This window comes from Cynara cardunculus, assembly GCF_001531365.2.
Source record: "Cynara cardunculus var. scolymus isolate 2C chromosome LG 2, CcrdV1, whole genome shotgun sequence".
Lineage (NCBI taxonomy): Eukaryota > Viridiplantae > Streptophyta > Magnoliopsida > Asterales > Asteraceae > Cynara > Cynara cardunculus.
Window position 1 is genome coordinate 40,373,110 of NC_037529.1, and position 10,916 is coordinate 40,384,025.

Here is a 10,916-nt window from a genome sequence, read left to right on the forward strand (position 1 = left end):
GAGAACAACAATGGCTTCAGTGTTGGCTCAAACAGCTTGTTGGAGAGTCAAGAGAGGACTCTGTACTTCTTGAACATCTCCTTTGAGAGCTGAGAGGTCCGCATCAAGTTCAGCCTTGCGGGGCATCTATTGGTAAACTTCAGCCATCTTGCAGTAAACAGAATCGACGGCTGCAAGAAGGAGTTTGACATCTGACGCCATGTCATAATCCTCGTCATCATCGTCAATAGCGTCATCTTCCCCTTCTTCTTCCTTCTCTTCTCCATCCTCTTCCTCCTCTTATTCAGCCACAGACTAGGGCATAGAAGGACCTGCAAGAGATGAAGGGTGAGCAACAAGAGGATCAGGGTTAGAGGAAATGAAAGGGTTGGCAGATGAAATACATGAGGGACGATCAATGACATCCAAAAGATTGTCACTGGTGTGAGCAAAGATATCCTCGAGATGATGGACATCTGTATGCTAAGGGGCATAGAGATGAGCAACCTCAGGTCCAGTGGTGTGTGTTTCAATATCAAGGAGGATGGTCGCTGATACGTCATCAAAACGTGTGAATAGCAAGGAAGGAGGAGAAGAGAAAATGGTTGAGAAGAGATGTGGGTGTTCAGTGCTGGCGCCGCTGATATCCACACCTTTAGTGAATTGGGTCACTGGGGCGGTTGGGGTAGATGCCACTGATACGACACTGATGGGAGGAATCACTAAAGAGCTCGGAGGGTTAGCTAAAAGTCCCTCGGGGTTAAGGCTGGTTTCAATAGCTGAAACTTGTCGAGAGGTTTCAGCCAGAGACGTGGCTAACCCCTTTTTGGTCTTCTTGGCTCTCCAAGGAGAACCAAAAGTTGGTTGAGAAGGTCGTTTGGAGGAGGTTTTGGTGGCTGGGCTAGACGCAGGGGGATTTACCCTTGTCCTAGCCACCTGAGGAGAGGAGGTAGTGAGAGACACTATAGAAGAATGTGTCACATCACTGTCCCTCAGCTTATGATCCAGAATCATGGATCCAAGCTTGGAAACCTGGAGGTTACCTTCCGTGGAGTATTTATCTCTGAAGATCTTAGCGAAGATCATCGAAAGAAAACCTGGTGTAAGGCACCACATTTTCTCGCTGGCGCTTGTTCAACTTTTGCACCAGGTCATCGAAAATGACTGCAACATAATTTATGTTGCGACGCTGAATCGCAGAAACACCAATCGTCAAGGCGATCCTAGAGGCCTGGTCCTGACCTCCAGTCTTTCTACCCATGGACTGGATGAAGTGAGAGAACAGGTATTTCCAGATCGCTGACATCATGTTCTTCTCAATCTTTGATAAGGACTTCATCATGGGAGGCATTTGAGTTCTTTTTCATTGGCCATTGATAGCCAATGGCATCGAGACACTCAATGATCTCGGCCGTTGTGGGTTCACTGTCGAAGGGGCCTTTGTAGAAGTTCCTTAACCATGATGGATTCATGGTTGAGAGCAAAGCGGAGCGACGACTGTTTGAGAAAGTTAGCCGCCTCTTGGTAGTATGCCTTGGATGAGGTAATGTCCAACAAGGCAATGTGATTGTTGGCCTTGAAGGACACTTCATCGAGAGTGAATCCAACATTATTGGCAGCCATCTGTTTTAGTAAGAATAAGATAAAACAGTCTGTTAGTTAAAACCAAGATTTGTATTGGAGAAGAATATACGTAAGTTTTTGAATTAAAAAAAACTTCATTTGAAAAATCATTAAAGAAGAAATAGGGTTTTTTCAAGTAGAAAGTGTTTTAAAGAAATCTGATTATAACCAAGTAAAAGTTGGTTAAATAATCATCATTGTTTAATATTTCAAGAGAACAAGTTTCTTGAGATTATTAAACTTATTTCTTAACATAAGATTAAAGATAAGAAGAATTTGACCTTAAAGATTTAGAGAGAAAAGGTCGAGAGGTTCTTGAGAAGTTGAGAGTTCTTGCTTAGGAAATTTTGGCAGAGATTCGTCTTAGAACTTTTGTAAGCGTAAAGACAAAAGTGGAGGAGAGATCTCATATTTATAGGTAGGAGAAGAGAGATGAAATATGAGAAAGAGAAAAGATGACGGTTGAGGAAAGGGGCCGATGAAAAATAGCACGTTCTCATCCATGATTGCATGTCATTAAATGAGGTAGCGTATGACATTACATTTTTGCGCGTCTCAAAGCGTTGCGCATAGTAAATAGAGAATGTCATCATTAAGACGGTTCATTAACTATTTTCTTTTAAAAACGAAGAGTTTTTAAGAAAATGAAGAGTCACACAGTGTTTAACTAAACACTGAAACGACCTTTTGAAATATTTTAGTCACTGAACAAGAAAAGCTTCATTGATAAATTTTTAGATATCAATGTCAGTGATAAGAGAATCACTGAACCTGTCACTTAAAAATATTTGAATCAGTGATCAAAGAGATTTAGTATTCATTTTTTATTTTTAAGAGAACAAGTATAAAGATATACTTATATATGGTCAGTGATAAAAGAATCACTGAAACCAGCTTTTAAAACTTTTAAGTCACTAGAAAAGAAAAGCTTGAGTGAAGGTTTTAAGTCTTGAAGAAAAAGAGAAGAGTAATCATACCTTAATAAGAATAGATATATTTACTCAAAAGTTCAGTGTAGAGATAGAGCACTGAATTATTTCACTTACTGAGCGATGTTAATAGCTGAAGATTAGTCTTCAGTGTTTAGCATCCCTAGTTCGCTGATCAAGATGTTGAATCTTGTCTCATCAAGAGGCTTGGTGAAAAGGTGAGTGAGCTGGTACTCAGTTGGAACGAAGTGAAGTTTAATATCACCATTCATAACATGATCTATGATAAAATGATATTGGATCTCAATATGTTTGGTCTTGGAGTGAAGTACAAGATTGTTTACAATTCCAATAGCACTAGTGTTGTCGCAATAGATACGAACTTTTGAAAACTGAAGATCATAGTCCAGCAGCTGGTTTTTCATCCAAAGAATTTGGACACAACAACTACCAGCGACTATGTATTCAGCTTAAGTTGTTGATGTGGACACTTAGTTTTGCTTTTTGCTTGTCCAGCTCACCAACTTTCCACTTAGAAGCTGACAGCCTCTAGTGGTGCTTTTCCTATCAATTTTGCAACCTGCAAAATCACTATCCGAATAACCGATTAGGTCAATGCCTGAACCTTTGGGGTACCAAAGACCCATGTTAGGAGTTCCCTTAAGATATCTAAAGATGTGTTTTACAACAGTCATATGGGATTCCTTTGGTTCAGCTTGATATTATGCACATAAACATGTAGAGTACATGATATCTGGTCGACTGGCTGTTAGATACAGCAGGGAGCCAATCATTCATCTATAAACAGTAAGGTTTACAGGCTTTCCATTTGGATCCTTGTTGAGAGAGAGTGGAGAAGCCATTGGAGTATTCATAGATAAGCTATTTGATAAATCAAATTTCTTCAGCATGTCACGAACATACTTACTTTGATTGGTAAAGATACCTTTATCTGATTGTTTGATCTRGATACCTAAAAAGAAGGTTAGTTCTCCCATCATGCTCATTTGATATTCTTTCTACATGCGATCAGCAAACCAGAAACACAAAGAGGGATTAGTGGAACCAAATATAATATCATCGACATAAATTTGGACTAGAATGATGTGACCCTTAACTTTCCTAAGAAATAAGGTCTGGTCAATCTTTCCACGAACAAATTTCTCAGAGATGAGAAATGAGGAAAGGGTATCATACCAGGCACAAGGAGCTTGTTTTAACCCATAAAGAGGTTTATCCAACGTATATACATGGTTTAGATACTTAGGGTCAAGAAACCTTGGAGGTTGTTCAACATAAACTTTCTCTTAAAGTTTCCCATTTAGGAAAGCGATCTTTACATCCATTTGGTAGACTTTAAAGTCTCCATGGACAGCAAAGACTAGGAAGAGTCGAATTGATTCGAGTCTAGCCACTGGTGAGAAGGTTTCATCATAATCGATCCCTTCTTCTTGTCTATAACCTTGAGCAACAAGTCGAGCCTTGTTACGGGTTACCATACCATCTTCATCCAACTTATTATGATTAACCCTTTTGGTGCCTATCACTGATTTTTCAGACGGACGTGGGACAAGGTACCATACTTTGTTCCTATCAAACTCAATGAGCTCTTCTCGCATGGCAAGGACCCAACTAGGTTTAGAGATAACATCATTTATTTTCTTGGGTTCAACTAAAGAATGAAAGTTGACAAAGAGACAGATATTTCCTAGACCACGACGAGTCTTGATACCTGCATCCGGATCACCAAGAATTTGATGAATTGGATCGTCTTTTGTCCATCACTGAGCCGGTAGAGGAATTTCATCTAAGTAGATAAGTTCATGTACGGAGGATGAGGCTTCAGCTATTGGGACAATCGCTAAACGAGCCTCAGATTCAGCGACTTAAACATGTTCAGATACTGAAGGTGTTTCATTCACTGATTGATCATTGTTTGAAGTAGAAGGAGTAATACAGCTAATGGGCACGACCGCGATCTCTGAAGAAGATGCGTTGGAGTGACTAGCTGTAACTGGAATGATAAGTGGATCATCTCCGGCTTCAGGGGATTCAGTGTTGAGAGCAGCACTGAAGGAAGCTTCAGGTTGGTCATAGTGAGAGAATATCCAGTTTTCTAATTCATCCTCATCATTTAAGATGGGTCTTGAATTAGCTGATTGAGACTCATCAAAGGTGACATGGATAGATTCTTTTATCGTTTGTCTTCGTTTGTTGAATAGTCTGAAGGCTATGGATACTGAAGAATATCCAAGAGAGATTCCTTCATCAGTTTCGCGATCTAACTTTCCAAGTTGGTCGCGTTTGTTGAGAATGTAACAAGGACAACCAAATATACGAAGAAAACTTAGAGAAGGCTTTCTTCCATGAAAAAGTTCATAGGCTGTCTTCTTGAATCTTCTTATGATCAGCGATCGATTTTGAGTGAAACAAGCGGTGTTGACAGCTTAAGCCCGAAATTGAGTAGGAAGATGGGATTCGCTGAGCATTGATCGCGCAACCTCTATGATTGTTCGGTTTCTCCTTTCAGCGACCCCATTTTGCTGAGGAGTCCTCACTGAAGAAAATTTGTAAGAGATTTCGTTGTTCTCAAACAAGTTTTCCATAGTACTGTTTTTGAATTTAGCACCATGGTCACTTGTAATAGATCGTACCTTGATGTTGTTGAGTACTTCTATTTTCTTGATGAACAAAATGATTTCTTCAGGTGCTTCATCTTTGGATCTGAGAAAGAAGACCCAACTGTACCTGGCATACTCATAAACTATGACGAGTGTGAACTTCTTTCAAGCTATGGATTGCATGTTGACTGGACCAAAGAGATCCATGTGCAGTAGCTAAAGACGCGCAGTCACTGAAGAGATTTGCTTAGACTTAAAGCTAGCTCTTGTGTGTTTTCCTTTTTCACATGCTGAGTAAAGAGATTCCTTTGCAAAAAAGTGTTGAGGAAGACCGGTGACAAGATCATTTCTTGACAGCTCGCTAAGTGTCTTGAAGTTGAGATGAGAAAGTCGTTTATGCCATGGCCAGTTAATGTCTTACGAGGCTTTAGAGAAGAAGCAACTGTTCTCAGTGGTAGCAGAATTCGTATTGATGATATATACATTCTCTAGGCGAGAACCGGTTAGGGAAACCTTATCATCTTTGTCAAAGACATAACATGAAACCTTTGAGAATTTTACTGTGTAGTCTTTATCACACAGTTGACTGATGCTTAGAATATTGTGCTTCAGTCCTTCAACATATGCAACTCGCTTGAACGTTGTTGCACCATTGGTTAATATACCAAAACCTTTAGTATATCCTTTTCTGTTTCCACCAAAGGTTACGGAAGGTCCTCTTTCTTCCTTGAAATGAGTTAGCAGTGATTTGTCTTCAGTCATATGTCTTGAACATCCACTATCAAGATACCATATACCTTTAACGTCCTGGACAAGGAAACAATTTAAGAATGCTATTGGTACCCAGCTATTAGGGTCCAGCGTTGTTAGAGGCATCATCCACTGGTGCTGAGGAATCAATATCAGCAGATGGCATCACTAAACATGAAGAGGTTTGAGTGGAAGGAGGAACAACCTTTGTCAATAGTAAAGTAATTTTAGTGGAAGTCTTCGCTGAGCCTGAGGAAGAGGCTTCAGTGGTCAGAACTACAACATCTGATGTTGAAGACTTGTCTGCTGGAGTTGTCTTCGCTGACCCTGAAGAAGAGGCTCCAATGGTTTCAATCACTTTGGTTGCTTTTGCAGCCTTAGTGGTGGATTTCACCATTGTTGATTTCTCAGCCTTGGCTACTTTCTTGATCTTAGCTGGTGAACCAGCCTTGGCGGCAAAAAGACACTTGCTGGCAATATGTGTATTTTTACCACAGTGTTTGCACTTCCTAAAGCTGAAGGTAGCTTTAGGGCCAGGAAGTATTAGATTAGAAGAGGGACCAACTCCAAGGATTCCCTTCTCATTGGTTCTTGGAGGAACTTTTGAGGATTTGGATTCCTTAGGTGAAATTTTCACCTTGAGTTGAGACTCGGATTTCTAAGAGGATTCAGATTTCTTAGTCCCTAAAGAAGAAGCTTTACAAGCTGAAGGAATAGATCTTGATCTATCGGACTTGTTAGACTTCTTAGGAAGAGGTGTTGTGACAATGGATTTACCTTTGTCTTTGCAGCCTGACCTCGATGGAGTTCCTTCAAGATGACTCTCAGTGAGAGAAGAATGAGAGGAAGAAGTGTCAGGGATGGGAGAGACGAAGGTGCCAAACTTAAGCATGGACCTGTCAATGACACGTTCTTCCTTATCATTGGAGAATCCTAGACCAGTCGTTATCTTGGCGGGGATCCGAGTGTTGATGATCTCAGAGGCTTTGAGAGAAGCTTTACACCACCCTTCAATGGTAGCCTTCCCGACCTTAAGTTTAACGATTGCTCGCTCACGCTTAGCAATAGTCTTTTCACGTTCAACAGTGATGGCTTGGTTTACAATGACCTGATTCTTAAGATTTTCCTCAACATAGGTCAGCTCTATGATCTTAGAATGGCAAATCTTCAACTGTTCTTGAAGATCAAGATTAAGCATTTCTGCTTTAGATTTGCCATTGAGGGCATTGTAAAGATTCACCGTCAATGTATCTAGTGCGGATAGGCTAGAGGAATAAGAGGAAGGTTCATTCAGGATACATACCTGAGTAGTAGAAGTGGTAGATGGCTCAGAAGAGGTAGATGCCTCTGAAGATTCTTCAATAGCATCCTTGGCTATCAAGTAAAGATAGGATGTATCTTCCTCATCAGACGATGATTCATCGGATGAATCGTCCCAATCATGCTCTTTAGCGAAAAGACCCTTTGCCTTTTGTTGGTTGTTCTTCACATTCCTGTACTTCTCCTTCAGTTTTAAGTACTTTTCATCCTTGGATCTAAAGGAGGATGGGGTTTTGGAAGATGGCGTCGCTGCTTTCTTYGATATGCATTYACCTGCAAAATGTCCAGTGCGGTGACAATTGTAGCAGACTGYTGAGGTCTTGTCTATTCTTTCAGACTTCGGATTTTCCTTAATGGTCAGCAGGGGAGATATGCGGTARTTGCTTTTASTGGCGAATCTCTTAAAAGATTTAGTTAAAAGCGCCAGGGATTCATCAAAATCTGCTAGATCAGATTCTGGAATATACTCAGAGTTAGAAGAGTCTATCTTTGTAATAACAACAAGAGGACGAGAAGAAGTAAAAGAAGTAGAAGGGGTTTCAGATRAAGTAGCTTCAGAGATCAAAGCTAAAGGAGATCTTTTCATTTTTTGGAATCTTTGACTAGGTTCCTCTTTAGTTGACGAGATTGCTCATGATTAAGCAAAATCCCGCAGAGATCAGAGAGAGTAAGGGAGGACTTGTCATTGGACATCTTAAGACACATGGAAAAGGTGTCCCAAGACTCATGAAGACATTCCAGAAACTTAGTTAATGTTTCAGAGTTGGAATATTCCCTGTCTACAACCTTTAGATCAATGAGAAGACAATTAAAACGTTGATGTACTTCAGACAGCGTTTTAGTCTTTCCACAGAGAAAGCTTTCGTACTGCCTTACTAAATTGATCTTTCTAGTTTCTTGAACCTGAGTGGTTCCTTCATATTGAACACAAAGTGTGTTCCACATGGATTTAGAAGTCCAGAGCTTCATCACAGAGTGATAAATCTCGTCAGGAAGAGACATAGCTATTATAGACCTAGTGCGAGTGTCAATAGCTATTTTCTTCTTGTCTTCATCACTCCACTGATGAAGGAGCTTTGGAATCTATCATTCAAGAATCGAGGCATTCGTAGCTGTTGCTTGAACAGCCAGAGTAATAGTCCATTTTCTATATAGTGTGGAATTTCAGGATCCACACCTTCCAGAARGAGTGACATCCGGTACTTCCATAGACTAAAGTTGTCACGAACGAACCGGGGAGGTTTGGCAAGAGAGTCATTGTCTTGAATGTGTGTGTTTGTGTTTTGCAAAGCCATTTTAAAAGAAGTAAAGTTATCTAGAGAAGAAGATAAAATAATGCAGAAAAACAACCAAACAACTTAGAGAAGATAGAACAYTGCTCTGATACCACTTGTTGGTCCCTTGAGGGTCTACGAGATATGTATAACAGTTTGTAGAAGGGGGGGATGAATACAAACAAAAATATTTTCAAATTTAAAATGTATTTTGATAAGAGAAGATCAATTCAAATTTTACAAGACTGTTTGCGGAATGATAAGATAAGAAAACCTATCTAAACAATCTTTGGTTACACAAAAAATCTTAGCAAATGAGAAAAGATATGTTGTAAAGAAAAGTTCTTTTACTTAAGCTCTAGAATGCTCAAAATAAAAATTAGGGTAAGAGTGTGTGTTGCGGGCTCACTCTGCGTGGAGAAGAAACAATTTTATTTATACCCATTGTATTAAATGCACATTTAATGCAATATGGTAGGGTTAGAGTGTGTGTCAAGCCTTAAGGGGAAGGCTTGTCCTTTGCTACAGTGAATAGTATAAAAAGCCTATTCTGGAGCAGACATCCTTACCTCAAGTTGGTGGGTAATAGAGTCAACTAGTCGGCTCCGTACCGTAGTAACATTTAGAAAGGGTATGGGTTTTTTTTTTGTGTATAAGGACAAGACAACAACAATCATGCTTGGCAAGCTTCCTTTGATCGCTGAATGCTGGAATGACCTGGAGGTCTCTTCAGCATTCGCTGAGGCTTGAGCAGTCTTCACACATGTGTAGATAGGCTTGTAATCACTGAGTACCCTTCAGATCACGTACTCGCTAGTCTCTAATCTTCAGTTTCAGTCTTCAAATTTGGCTAAAGGTTATTTGCTGYGAGTGTTGTCTTCTTGAAGTATCGTTGTCTCTGATTGAGTTACAATGCMAGTTCTTCAGCGATCACTGAATCTGGAACTGAAAAGACAGAAACATAAATACATCGTATAAGTGAAAAGTGATTATCATCAAATCACTGAGAGAAACGATCAACAATTCCACCTGCCACCAAAACAATGCGTTTGACTTCAATACAGAGACTGCAAATCTAACATTATCTCTCCYTCCACATCTGATGGTATTGAAAACAGATTCTATTTCTTTGATCCAACACATAGCTTTGACTAGATCACTTTCTCCTGTGAAGGTTGGTGGTCTACAAGTTAAAAACATTTTGATATCCCCTTCTTTATTATTGGTAACTGGGACTGTTGGATTAGTTTCAACTCTGCCAGTCTCGATTCTGGCAGGTATCCCCATGATGGAAGTCAAGGTTTTCCTTAGCTTTCCCATCTCTTCTGCCAACATTGGTTAYGTATTCAGGATGAGGCATCTGCACTTGATTCATATTTTCATAATTTGATTCTTCTTGGTCTGGATAGGCTTCTGTTTGGCTATCTCTGCCTCTTGCTTGACCTCTTGTTTGACCTCTGTCTCTCCCTCTGCCTCTGCCTCTGCCCTCAGATGTACCAATGGGAGAAACAATAGGGGAATACTCTTCATCATTAGGATTTTTGGGGGGGGGGAGATCCTTTCAGACCTTCTGGATCTACTAGTCATCTGTAGATTTCAAAGTTAATAAACACATTTTCACATTCCGAAATATAATAAATTGTCCAAGTTCAGTTATGTACCTGTAGATTCAAAATTACATTGGCCAGATGCAATCCGAATATACCTTACACACTGATCTCTTAACTTATCATATTTATTTGAAATGGTGCTAACTATGTTTGTGACCCCTAATATGCAATGAAACAGTTTAAGTCTAGGCATCATGCATGTGAATACCTAAATCCCTTAAACTCATGCTATGATACCACTTCTGTAACAACCCCACCTCACAATGCATATAACATATAATTCATATAGAGAAATACATGTTTAAACCCCACCAAGTTCCATAATACAAGAGACTATATTACAAAATACACAAGCAGAAAATTCCAAAWTACATGCTCTTGTACTACATAACATGTAATTTCCAAAACACATCCATTGATCTTCATATAGCTATGCACATAGGGAAACAAATCACATTTTCCCTTTTCCCTTATTATCATTATACTCTACATTTCCTGTAACACATATTTGAAACACAAAAATGAGGGTTACACATGAAGGTCTAGTGAGATACCTTTTTTCATGTAATTGCAAGGTGAAAATCACCAAAAACATTATTCAAATAAATCATTTCAAATAATAAGATGTAAATCCACATTCTATTTGTGTTTGTCGGTCCTCTAGTTCCAAGGACCAGACTTGGAAAATATTTTATAAAACAACAGGACCAGAGCTCCTCTGGTACCTCTACCAAAGCTTCCGGTTCAGCCAACCAGTGCTTCTTACTCAAATAAATTTTTTGGTCCCGTGAGGGTCAACAAGAAGAGAAA